The sequence below is a fragment of the Tenrec ecaudatus genome, chromosome 1 (assembly GCF_050624435.1).
Source record: "Tenrec ecaudatus isolate mTenEca1 chromosome 1, mTenEca1.hap1, whole genome shotgun sequence".
Classification (NCBI taxonomy): Eukaryota; Metazoa; Chordata; class Mammalia; order Afrosoricida; family Tenrecidae; genus Tenrec; species Tenrec ecaudatus.
In genome coordinates, this window is record NC_134530.1 from 268,218,001 (window position 1) to 268,229,948 (window position 11,948).

The window sequence follows — 11,948 nt, forward strand, 5'->3', positions numbered from 1 at the left end:
ACCCTCTAACTCCCAGTCCTGCCTTAGTCTCCCAGACTTTCCAGTCTCTGAGCATGTGCTTGTTTCAGCTTGTAGCTGCATGAACGCTACATTCTAGAGTTCTCAAAACGGGCGACCTTGGAGCCAGGTCTGATTGAAATGGTATGGAATGGAGAAGGGGCCTTAAATATGATCATGCTTTAGTGAGAGGTGACGTTAGTTATTTCATAATATGCAGTGCCATCTCTGTTTCTCTCTCTATGTACATGGTTTCCTGGTTTGAAGAAACAATGAGACTTCTGACCAAGAAAGACTTACCTTCAGATGTATTCCTGATTACGGCCACAAGGGACTTCTTAGAAACAGCTTTGGTAAGGATGGGCACGGTCGCTTCATAGTGCAGATAACGTTGCAAATTTTCAGGAAACTTCAAGCTATTAAAACTTGGTTTCTTTCTAAAAGACTCCCATATTTTATTATTAGACTAATATGTGAATCAGAAATGATTGATTAAATGTGAACATTGATAAACAGGAAGCTATATAGATAGAAATACAAACCCTTAATATGCAACCAGTGTATTTAATGTTCTAGAAGAATGAGGTGATTTCTTTTCAAACATACAAATTATGTAATTTCGGGTGATATGCTGATTAATAAGCTGAGGCTCAAGTAGACTTTCTCTAGCTTCTCTATATCGAGGTTTCTGCCTGCTGGAGAATTGCCAGCATTACAGCTACGGTTTATAATGCTCTTTTATAAAGCTATAAACTTTACTTTTTTCTTTTTAATAGATTATTTCCAGGAATAGTTACAAAGGTAAGTATCTTAATTCGGCTACCTGTAATTATTGTTTATTAGCAGAATATTCTGATACAGAGAAAAGAATATCTAATGATAAATAAAAGTAAATTGGGGTTAGGAATTATGATTTGGATTTATCAACCATCTTATGATTTTCATATCTTGATGATGAATGAGTTTTGCTGTAAAGAGTGTGTCATTTTTAGCCTGAGGTGCATTTTTATTTGGCTGCTCCTGTTGACATCATGGATTATGAGTTGGGCCACTAACACACCAGGTCAGCAGTTTGAAACCACCAGCCGCTACCTGGGAGAAAGATGGGGCTTTTTACGTTCATAAAGAGTTGTCTTGGAAACCCACTGGGGCAGTTCTACCCTGTCCTATAGATTCACTATGAGTCAGAATCGACTCCATGGTGAGTTTGGTTTAGTTTTGTCACCATCTGAAGAAACCCTGGTGTCTGTTGGGCTGCTAACCTGAAAGTCAGCAGTTCAAACCCACTAGCTGGAGAATGAGTGACAGCCTCAGAAACCCAAAGGGCAGGTTCTACTCTGCCCTGCAGGGGTGCCATGGAATTGACGCCATGACAGAGAGTCCTTTGACTTTCCTTCACTCAGCTTTGAAGAGTGCATTTGCCATTCCACGGCAGCCAGTGGAGTGGCTGCTGACTTAACTTGTAGCTGATGAAATGCCTTTCTTTGTCCGTCAGCTAATGGAAAAGGTACAGTATTAGAAGTTGATGGTGGTGTTTAATGGAGTGCAAGTTAAAGGTAACTGAATTATGTTATAGACTTAAAGAGGAACTTAACGAATTTGAATGTTTCAGAAATGGAGGCCATCTTAAAATGGATAGGTCCTTCTGTGATACCTCTTGTTTTGCCCTTTTCAAAACACTTTAGCAAACCATTTCTGCTTTTCTAACACTAAGGCTGTGCAAATTTACAAGGAAACAATATAGAATCCATTTTTAAGAAAGTATAAGAAGCACATCAAAGTAACAGGCAGTTGTGTAGGAAGTGTCTTTGCACGCTACTTGGTCTTTGCTTGGTCGATGGTAATCAGAGGGACCAGTCTCACTTGGTATAGACTGCTCGTCTTTTCCGTGGATAGCTGTGTCATGCCAGTATATTGTGACTCAGAGCTGTACATGGTCCCTTGCTCAGACTATCAGTTCTGAAAAACACACTGACCGTCCCTGTGACTCTACTGGGCAATTGCCTCCTTTTGCTGGGTTGGAAGACTATTGTTCTTTTTAGCAAAAAAAAAATTAATATTCAAAAATTATTTTTCCAGGGAGAATTCAGATGTTGGATGCCTTTGTGTTTAGTTTAGGATTCCTGGTGACAGAAAAGTTTCTAAATCATTCCATTGGGCAGGAGGTACGTTGCAAACAGAAAACCGCTGCTCTGGAAACTGAGAAAGCCCATCTGGTTTTCTCACTGCGACCGCTTTTTCCTTCTCATCAAAGGCTCTGTGGACGTTGAACTGCATTTTGGAGATTGCGCCTTGGACGGAGAAGAAGAAGCTTCATTTGCTGGAAGGCCCGCGTCTTTTTATGTAAGTGATCTTCAACTCCATTACGGAATAGGGCGAGGATAGCATTCCTCGTCATTGAAAATAGCTCGTTCTCCTTAAAGCTGGTTCCTTCTGACAAATGCTTTGTGTCCCTACGGGGTAGCCGGCGATACACCAGGCAGCGAAGAAGGACCAAAGGGATGAAAGCTACATTTTCCAAGGTCTTTTTCACTAGTAGGTGTTTTTTGCATTAAATTTGTAAGGAGCCACTTGCTGTCAGGTTACAGGAAGCTAGTTCATTGTGAAGATGAATGATTTGATCCGTGAGTTGATGGAGAGAGTGATTCGATTGTAGTTGGTGATTTGATGGTCAAAGGTTAAGAGCTTGTGTTCTCCAGCCGCACCGTCTGGTTTCCTTCCCAAAGGAACTCCACTCCTTTCGAGTTGTGCGAGTTAGCAGAAACAGCCTCACCTCTGTGAGCCTCAGTTTGCGCGCCTGTCACCTCTATTAAGAACTTAATAGCACAATAATGGAAAATAAAAAAAGGAAAGTTAGGTAAACTAGGGTGTTATTTAAAGTGATCAGGGGATGACCTTGGAGAGGGTGAGGACTCACCAGCTATTAGAACTACCAATAGGATACGGACTGGGTGGTTTGTCAAGTAAGGCCTCTGTTCCCCTAGGGCAGTGGTTCTCAACCTTCCTCATGCTGCGACCCTGTCATACAGTTCCTCATGTGGTGGTGACCCCCCAACCATAACATCATTTTCATTGCTACTTCATCACTGTAATGTTGCTGATGTTAATACAGGATGTGTTTTCTTTGTTACAAATTGAACATAATTAAAGCATAGTGATTAATCATAAAACAATGTCATTATATATTGTGAACTATTTATTTCTAATGACAGATAAATGAAACTTTGTCTCGAAGCATGGTGCAGCATGGGTAGCAGCCTTAAAATAACAACAGCAAACTGCATTGCTACACTTTGCAGCAGCATGCTTAAAAAGCCAATGTCAGTGTGAAGGTTGAGACAGCTTCTTTCTCACAGATCAGCATGTCTGCATGTGGGCGGACCCACCTGGAGACGGATAGAGGAGTGGTATCTCCATTTCTTAGACCATCGGAAATATGTGCTTTCCGATGGTCTTAGGTGACCCCTGTGAAAGGGTCATTTGACCCCCAAAGGGGCACGACCCACAGGTTGAAAACCGCCGCCCTAGGCTGAGCCAGGCACAGTTGCAAAGATCTTAGGAGATGAGATGTAGAGTAAGTTTGTAAGGTGTGATCACAGAGAGAGCAAAACTGTATTTTTTGTCTTTATTAACAGTTTCTTATTAGAATACGTGTTGGCTGCCAGCGAGTTGACCTTCACTCCTAGCACGGCCTTACGGCAGGGTAGAACTGCCCCAGAGGGTTTTCCTAGCTGTGATCTTCATGGAAGCCAGTTGCTAGCCCTTTCTTCCACAGGACAGCTGAGTGGGTTCAAATGGTCACCCTCTAGCTTAGTATCTAAGTGCTTAACAATTTGCATCAACCAGGACCTGAAGAAATGTGTATGTGTGAATCATTACCACATAACCTTGAACCTTTCCCAGAAAAGCACAATACTGATGTCTGAGGAAATTCTGATACAAGAAGGTTAAAAAAATACACATCTTAGTTTTCAGATTTAGTGTCAAGGTAATATAAAGTTTTGTTCATTTTTTCATAAAATGCCTTTTTCTCTAAATGTTTCAGGAAGGACCTTGCAAGGACAATTTTGACAGTCGGTGGTAAGTGGTGTCCAGAATTTTAAATGTTAGAATCAACAAGTCTTGGACATGAAGGGTGTTATGAGCATCTTGGACTTAGGGGAGAGAACATTTTGGTTCAAATAAAAATAGGAGCAAGGGTTTTATTCTAAATTCACGAAGTTAGATTTCTATATGCTGAAAACCATAAGGAATAACCAAAAATATAAAATGAAACTCGCGACTGGCAAATCAATCCTGACTTACATGACCCTATAGGACAGAGGCAGAACTGTCCCTGCGGGTTTCGGAGTCTCTCAATCTTTTCTTTTTCTTTTAAACATTTTATTAGGGGCTCATACAACTCTTATCACAATCCATACATATACATACATCAATTGTATAAAGCACATCTGTACATTCTTTGCCCTCATCATTTTCAAAACATTTGCTCTCCACTTAAGCCCTTTGCATCAGGTCCTCTTTTTTCCCCCCTCCCTTCCCGAGTCTCTCAATCTTTCCTGTGCGGAGCAGCTGGTGGCTTCAAAGTGCTGACCTTGTGGTTAGCCACTTGACAGGGCTCCTCCCTGAAAGATAAACCCCAAGCCACACTCACTGCAATACTACTGACTCATGGCAACCCCTCCGGACTTCCGAGCCTTGTGGGGGACCAGCCCCCACCACCGAATGGGCCCAAGGGGCAGTTGTGCAATTGAGGGGTCAATTAAAGGGACTTTAGACGAGATCAGGCATGCAAGGGCTCGCCTCCACAGCCATGATTTGAGGAGCCAGGCTGGTGCAGAGAGAGAATATGTTTCCAACAGAGGCTTATAGATTTAGGTTGCTTCATCAACTACTTTCTACAACTTTTTTACTGAGCTAAATGAGTGTTTGGAGAGTAACTCATTTTTTAATTCAATAGCCTATCCCGCTGCCCAATATCTTGCTGATGAACTGTTTGTGATAAACTTTCCACTGGGTCTAAGATGTAAAAGCCAGAAATGTTTACTGTTTAAGATAATGTGACATGGCAACAGGTTGCTCAGATTTTTCGTAACTGTCGGGTTGACGTGATTGTGAGCACGCCAGGATTCACCTTGTGACCTGTCACGTAGGGCACGGGGCCACAGGATGGGTTTCCTTCGAGTCGGCGGCTAGAATGGCTCACGTCTACCATGTCCGTCTTGTCTAGACTATAACCAGCAGGCTGCTCTTTCCGAAGCGCTGTGCAGACTGGCGTCTAAAGCCTCGCGAGGTGACCTTGCACAGCATTGGTTTGGAGATGGTTTCGTTGTCGAAGCTTTCAAAGAGATTGACAACCGAACGTTTGAGACGGTGAGCTACCTGGTCATCAAACATCTCTTCCGGCAGGGTGTAGAAAGCAGCCGCACAGTACTTTCCGGAGCATTAGCTTAGGAGCGGATTTATTTCTTCCGAGCGATTCAGTTTTCATCCCTGAACTTCCTGTTTCATGCCGGTCATTAGGTAGCAGGGAAGGAAGCAAGCTGGCTGCTCTTAGGTCCCGCCGCCAACTGCCCTTGCATTTGAGTCCATGGGGGGTGGGGTGGTTGTGCCTCTCCATCTCTCCCAGGGCTTCGTCACTCACGTTGGTCCTCTGCTTCCTCCAACACAGTGCCGACCTCTGACCTCTAGTGGTTGACACCCTCCCCCCAGGGGTCCAGAGAAAGAGGGGGAGCCAACGTGTGCTTCACAGGGAAGTTACACAGGTGAAGGGGCATTCCCAGAGACCATTTGGGGATATGGGCCAAATCTGGGTATGCAGACTGCACCGCTACAAGTGCTTCAGCCTGGATGGCCCGTCCAAGTAAATGGCGCGGCCTGGGGACCAGTTTGCAGGGCCTCTGAAAAGGTAGGGAGAGGCGAGAGGGAGCCAACCTGGCAGAAAAGGGCTTGGACGGTGCTGCCATTCCTAACCCTGGCCTGGTGGTCTCCGTGGGCAGAGCAGCACCAGCGCTGCAAGAACAAGACGAGGGCGGCTTCAGCAAAGCCGAGGAAAAAGGAAATTGAAAGAGCTTTCTCAGGCCGCCCGTGGTCTTCCATGCGCCCTGGCTCATTGGGAGCCCGCCCTCAAGTGGGACATAAACCAGACTGGGGTGCTTGCTGCTTATCTGCCACCTTCCTCAAGTCGCTCAAGTGTTTCCTTCCCCGTTTCAAAAGTCTGTGGAATGAAGGTGAGAATCTCTTAGTAAACTGCTTTCCCACGGTGGGCATGCTGGCAGCCTTCCCGCTCAAGACTGCCGCGGCACTGGGTCGTCGTCAGAAAGGACCCTTGAAGTGCGTTCACTCTGGCTTTCCGCATATTGCCACATAGATAGCTACTCAGCCAAGGTGCAGTATGGATAGACCAGAGGTCCCCAAACTTGTTTGGGCCACTGCCCCCTTTTTTGAATTAAAATTTCTCAGCATGCCCCTGGCAATTAAACACTTTTGTATAGAGCTCCTAAAAAAAGGTGTAAGTTTCTGTTTTGCCTCCCCTTCCCATGCTCCATCATTTTAGAGCCCCCCAGGAGGCAGTGTCCGCCCACTTTGGGAAACTGATACAGATGGGGAGACCCCAGGAGTGTTGGGGCTACCCCAATTTGGGTTTAGCCCTGCCTCCCGTACATCCTCATGTGTACCCATTCGAGCATATTAGTTGATCCGGGAAGCCTGTGTTTTCTCATCGTGAAAATTGTAATAAAACCCGCCTTCAAATGGTGAGGGAAATCAAGAAATGCCTGCGATGGTGTGGACACTCGGACAGATGCTGCTCATTTTCTTTCCCCCTGGGGTTCTCTGTCCTTCTTGGGAGGGAAGTGGGAATGAAAATAGGACAGAAGTAATTATCCTGTTTCTGAAGGCATTCTTTCCCCAGAGCCCCCAGCATCTCACCCAAACTGCTTTTAGATGAAAGACTCAAAACGACAATTGTCCGTTTAGTGCCGAGTTTAAATGTCCAGCCCGAGGAGTGTTTGAATAGAACCGCAAGCCCGTGCTCATGAAAGAGAGCCCAGAAGGCTGGCTTTGGAATTTTGAGGGCAACACATTTACTTTTTTAAGAGTGGTTAGTTAAGCAAACTGTAAAAAATTACTCTTTATTCTTAGAATATATGCAAGGAGAGAGAATTCCGAGAACAATGGGGTCAAGAACTCCTGGTAAAGAAAATAGGCAACAGATCCAAAGTTGCAGGGGTTATGGGTTGGCGGTTGGTTGTGTGGGTCACGCAGGTCATTGGAGCCAGATGCTTACTCCGCAGAATAAGCAGATACTGTCATCTTAGCACTTCTGCTCCTCCCACTAAGTGACTGTCACTGCTCCTGTAGCTTTGGAAGACCCAAGCATTCCTCTGCTGACAATCTCTTGGGGGTGGGGGGAGATGTGTCTGGAGTCTCCTTTTTGGAACATAGAAAGTTTCAGGTAACTTAAAAAAAAATCTGGGTGACATCTCTGGGAGCAACACTGGCCTCTACAGTCTGGTAAACATAGTGCTTACTGGTCATCCTATTGGGGTTTTTTTTTGCAAACTAATTTTCAATGATTATACTTGCAGGACTGTCGGCAGTTTCTCAATCGCCTAAACAGCAGACTTGGTGACCGAAGAAGGTAAGATGTGTGTCTGGGCTTTGCATGGTTTTCTGGGTGGCTTCCACAAAGGCCCAACAACAATCATGTCCAATAGCAATCAGGACGATTTCCTCTTCCTCCGTGTGGGCAAGCATGCAGGATGTGTAATCGACTGAGCAATGTTGAGTTGTTTGTCGAGTACAGACTTCAGAAAATTAGACCCAGCCACTCATTGGAGTATGCTTTAAAATGATCTCTCTTTAGACTTTCAGTGTATTTATTTATGATTTGGAGAAACCCCCCCAGAGATTTTATAATGAGCAATTTCCTAAGGACTCAACGACAGCGGAGAGCTTATATTATGGACAGTAAGTTCCTGATGAGAAACATTTGCCAAACTCAGCCCTCTTGTTGAGGGACTTGCTAAAATGCTGGCTTGAAGTGTGGGCCCAGTAAATGTGGCTGGAGTGCCTGGCGGTACAAAAGGTGACCATACTTGGTTGCTAACGGAAAGGTTGGTGGTTCAAACCCTACTCGGTGGTGCCTCAGAAGAAAGGCCTGCCAATTTAGTTTTCAAAAGCCAGCCATGGGAGCCCACTCCTTTCCGACGCCTGGGTTGCCACCAGTTGGAGCTGACTCTGGCAAGCCCTTATTTAAAAAAGGAAAAACAAAAAACATAAAACCACTGGCTTAAAAAAAAAACCCAAACAAACAAACAAATAAAAACAAAACACTGGCTTCTTTAAAAACTGGCCAGGTGGGAGCCCACCATTTGCAGGTGAGACTCGTTGCCATGCAGCGTCCAGGGCATACGCTGGGTATGAATGCTTGTGTGTTTGGATTACTCCCTCATTTTATTTAACCATGGCGCGTGTGTTGCAGGGTCTATTCATTTCCGTGCATCTCTGCTTTTGCTGATGGCCACGAGGTACGTCTCCTTCTCCCCTCTCCCAGGCTCCTGAGGGCGGTGTCTAATAAAATCCAGAGGAGGAGGGCTTCTGGAGTCGGGTCAACTTCCACTCTTGTGATTGAACAGGGCTTGTGGAACCAAGGAGTGAACTTGGAGCGAGAGTGCCACTCTGAAATGTAGCATCCCCTTCCCCAGGCCTTCTTACACCTGTCTTTGTATGGCTCGATGGAGCTCCCGCTTGATATGATTGCCCGCTAACTGAAAGGTCAGGGGTTTGCGTCCACATACAGGTGCCCTGGTGGGAAATTAGCCTTCGAAAGCTGCTGGAGAATCCACCACTGACTACCCTCTGGCTATCGTGTTTATTCTGATGCACTGTGAGTTGGTGTTGCCTTGGTGGTAACTGTGCTTGTTTGCTTTACTCCGGCGATTGATAAAGGGATTTTAGGGTTTTATCCTCTACAGGTGAGGTCACTTATAGTCACTTAGCCTCACCTTAGGTGCCCTGGCGGTTCCGTACTTAAACACTCAGCCGTTAACCAGAAGGTTAGCAGTTCAAACCCACCAGCTGATGGCCAGGAAAGTGAAATGACTGGCAGGAAAGTTTGAATGTTGTGCCAATTTACAGCCTTGGAAATCCCCTGGGGCAACTCTGCTTTGCCCTGTGAGCCAAGAGTTGGCTTCTCGGAGGTGGTTTTGTTTGGGGTATCCCAGTGGTGGGATCCAGCAGCTCGCACTGGTTCGGCAGTTAACCGCATTTTTTGATGAGTTCAGCAAACTCGTTGTTAACAAAGTGCTCGTAATCTGGGTTCTATCTAAGGTGAAATGTGGAGATCACAATTTACATTCCTTACTCTTTTTTACCATGCACTTCTTTTGTTCTTAATTTAATTCTTAACTGTATGAAATAATAAACTACCTTTAGGTATATCATGTTTTAACACTTGAAATAGTCATTAGGGAAGCAAACCAATTGTTGAATTATTTGAACCCCACCCCGGGGCCTGTTAAATGGGTGATGGTGGGAGAGAAGGGGTATCTTCTAATATTTGCTGCACTCTATTGTTCCCCGCGATGGGGGCTACTCACTTTTATTTCCAGTGCATTATATCTTGTAATTGACAGCTCAAGGCTGAGCTCTTTCTGTTTGCCTCCTGGTTCCCAGGACCCTCGGTGGTGCTGTGGGGTAGGTGTTGGGGTGCTAACCGTGAGGTCTGTGGTTCAGATCCACTTGGTGGCTGCACTCGGGGAAACGGTGTCTGAACCTGTAAAGATTTAGTCTCACAAACCCGTATCAGGTCACGATGAAGTGGAATCAACTCAACGGTTGTGGGTTTTGGTTGAGTTTGGTTTGGGTTCTAAAGGAACACAATCCCCATGTCAAGTCCCTCAGCCAAAACCCCCTCAATGTCAGGGTGAAATCTGAGCTCGCTGAACTTTGACTCTGTGACGGTTCGGCACCTGTCTCTGGAGCGCCCACATTCAGCGCTGCTTTGAGATGGTCTCCTCTCTTACAGACCGGGAGGAGACCACAAAGAGAGGCCCTGCGCAGTAGAGAACTCTGTTCCAGAACAGACCCAGCTTTGTCTTTACTGGGGCTCATCGGTGCCTTAACATGATTCTTATGTGGTATCGTTCATGCCAAAATGATCTCTTACAGATGAGAAAACCAGAGAGTGAGAAATTGGAGGACTTCTGGATCGATTTCAACCTAGGGAGTCGGAGCGTAACCTTTTATGTAGACAATCCCAAGGTAACGATGGGTGCTTCCTGATGGGACCCGAGTGACTGCAGGCAGGTGGCATGCATGGGGATGCATATGTGCTCAGAGTTTTTACGTGTGTGCTTTTTGCCCTCCCAAGAGTGTCCTGTGGGAGTCAGTAACGATTCTCCAGGAAGCAGTGGGCACTTTCTGCGTAATAGGTAAGAAGAACATGTTTAAAATGCCACGTATAATTTAGAGGATTGTCTCAGTTCATTCTAGAGCAGCGGTTCTCAATCTTCCTCATGCCTCGGCCCTTTAATACAGTTCCTCATGTTGTGGTGACCCCCCCCAACCATAAAATTATTTTCATTGCTACTTCTTAACTGTCATTTTGCTGCTGTTATGCATCGGGTGACCTCTGTGAAAGGGTCATTCGACCCCCAAAGGGGTTGCGACCCACAGATTGAGAACCGCTGCTCTAGAGCAAGTGTGAGGATTTCTTGATGTGGGAAGGAGGCCAGGGTCTAATGGAAAGAGCGGTTTGGGGCGGGGGAGGGTCCAGGATATAGGGGTAGTATTGCTGGAGACTCCTTTGCTTTGCAACTTTGAGATTCAGAAGGGAAAAAAAATGTCTCTCTGCTAGTGTTCTCATTATCAACTGTACAGTCAGTGCCCCCCCCCATAGTTACAGTAGTGTGAGAACAGGCGCTGTCATCACAATGCCACAAATGGGCAGCTTGAAACGTGGACACAAATGTTCTCTCTCACAGCTCAAGAGCCTAACAGTCCAAATGGGGGTCTCGACTGAGCTGATTCCTTCTTCACTGTTCGCTCTGGTTTCCTTTTCTCGAGGATGATCACCCCATGTCTGTCTTCCCACGTGTGTGTGTGTGTGTGTGTGTGTGAGTGTGTCTTGCTCTTTTGTATAACGGAGAAGTCATTAGGTTGGGGGTCTATCCTACACCAAGTGAGACAGAATTATTTCATTAAATAAAATTGCAGCTTAGAAAAAGAATCTTCTCGACCGCAGGGCAACTTCCATACTTGTCGCTATTCCGTGACAGCAAGTCGGCTAGTGTTTGGTCGAACAATTGGGAAGCACAGCCTAGCCAAAGCTAAGCCATGAAGTTAACCATCCCGACAAGGCAGAAGAACGTGAAATCGGGAATGGTCCTTTTATGCATGGAAAAGTTCCAGGAGATATCAAAGAGGCTGTGGAAAGATCCCACGAAGTTCCATTTTCCCACAGACTTTTTGGAAACCCTCTCCCATGTAGGGAGTTCAGTTGAGCATGTCAGCTCTAATCATCCTTGACTTTATTTCCTGATTAGGATTTAGAGGGATATTTTGGAAAGTAATTCAATATACCGTATATACTCGTGTATAAGTCGAGTTTTCCAGCATATTTTTAATGCAGTTTTTGTGGTAAAATTAGGTGCCTCAGCTGATCTTCAGGTCCGCTTATACTCAAATATATATGGTCTGTACCATATAGTGTAATTATACCACTATTACATTTTAATAGGTTTCCACAGAGGATTTAAGGCAGCCTATACACCAAAATGATAGAAATAGAAAACTGGGACCTCAGAAAAAAATTAAAATGCCTACCATGGAAGCTAAAGTCAAATGACGATTTTTTGGATTCACATTAGATTCTTAGCTTCCTGGAAACCCGGGTGAAAAATGAAACACGACCTGGAGCATGGATCTATCTCATCCTGGAAGCCAGG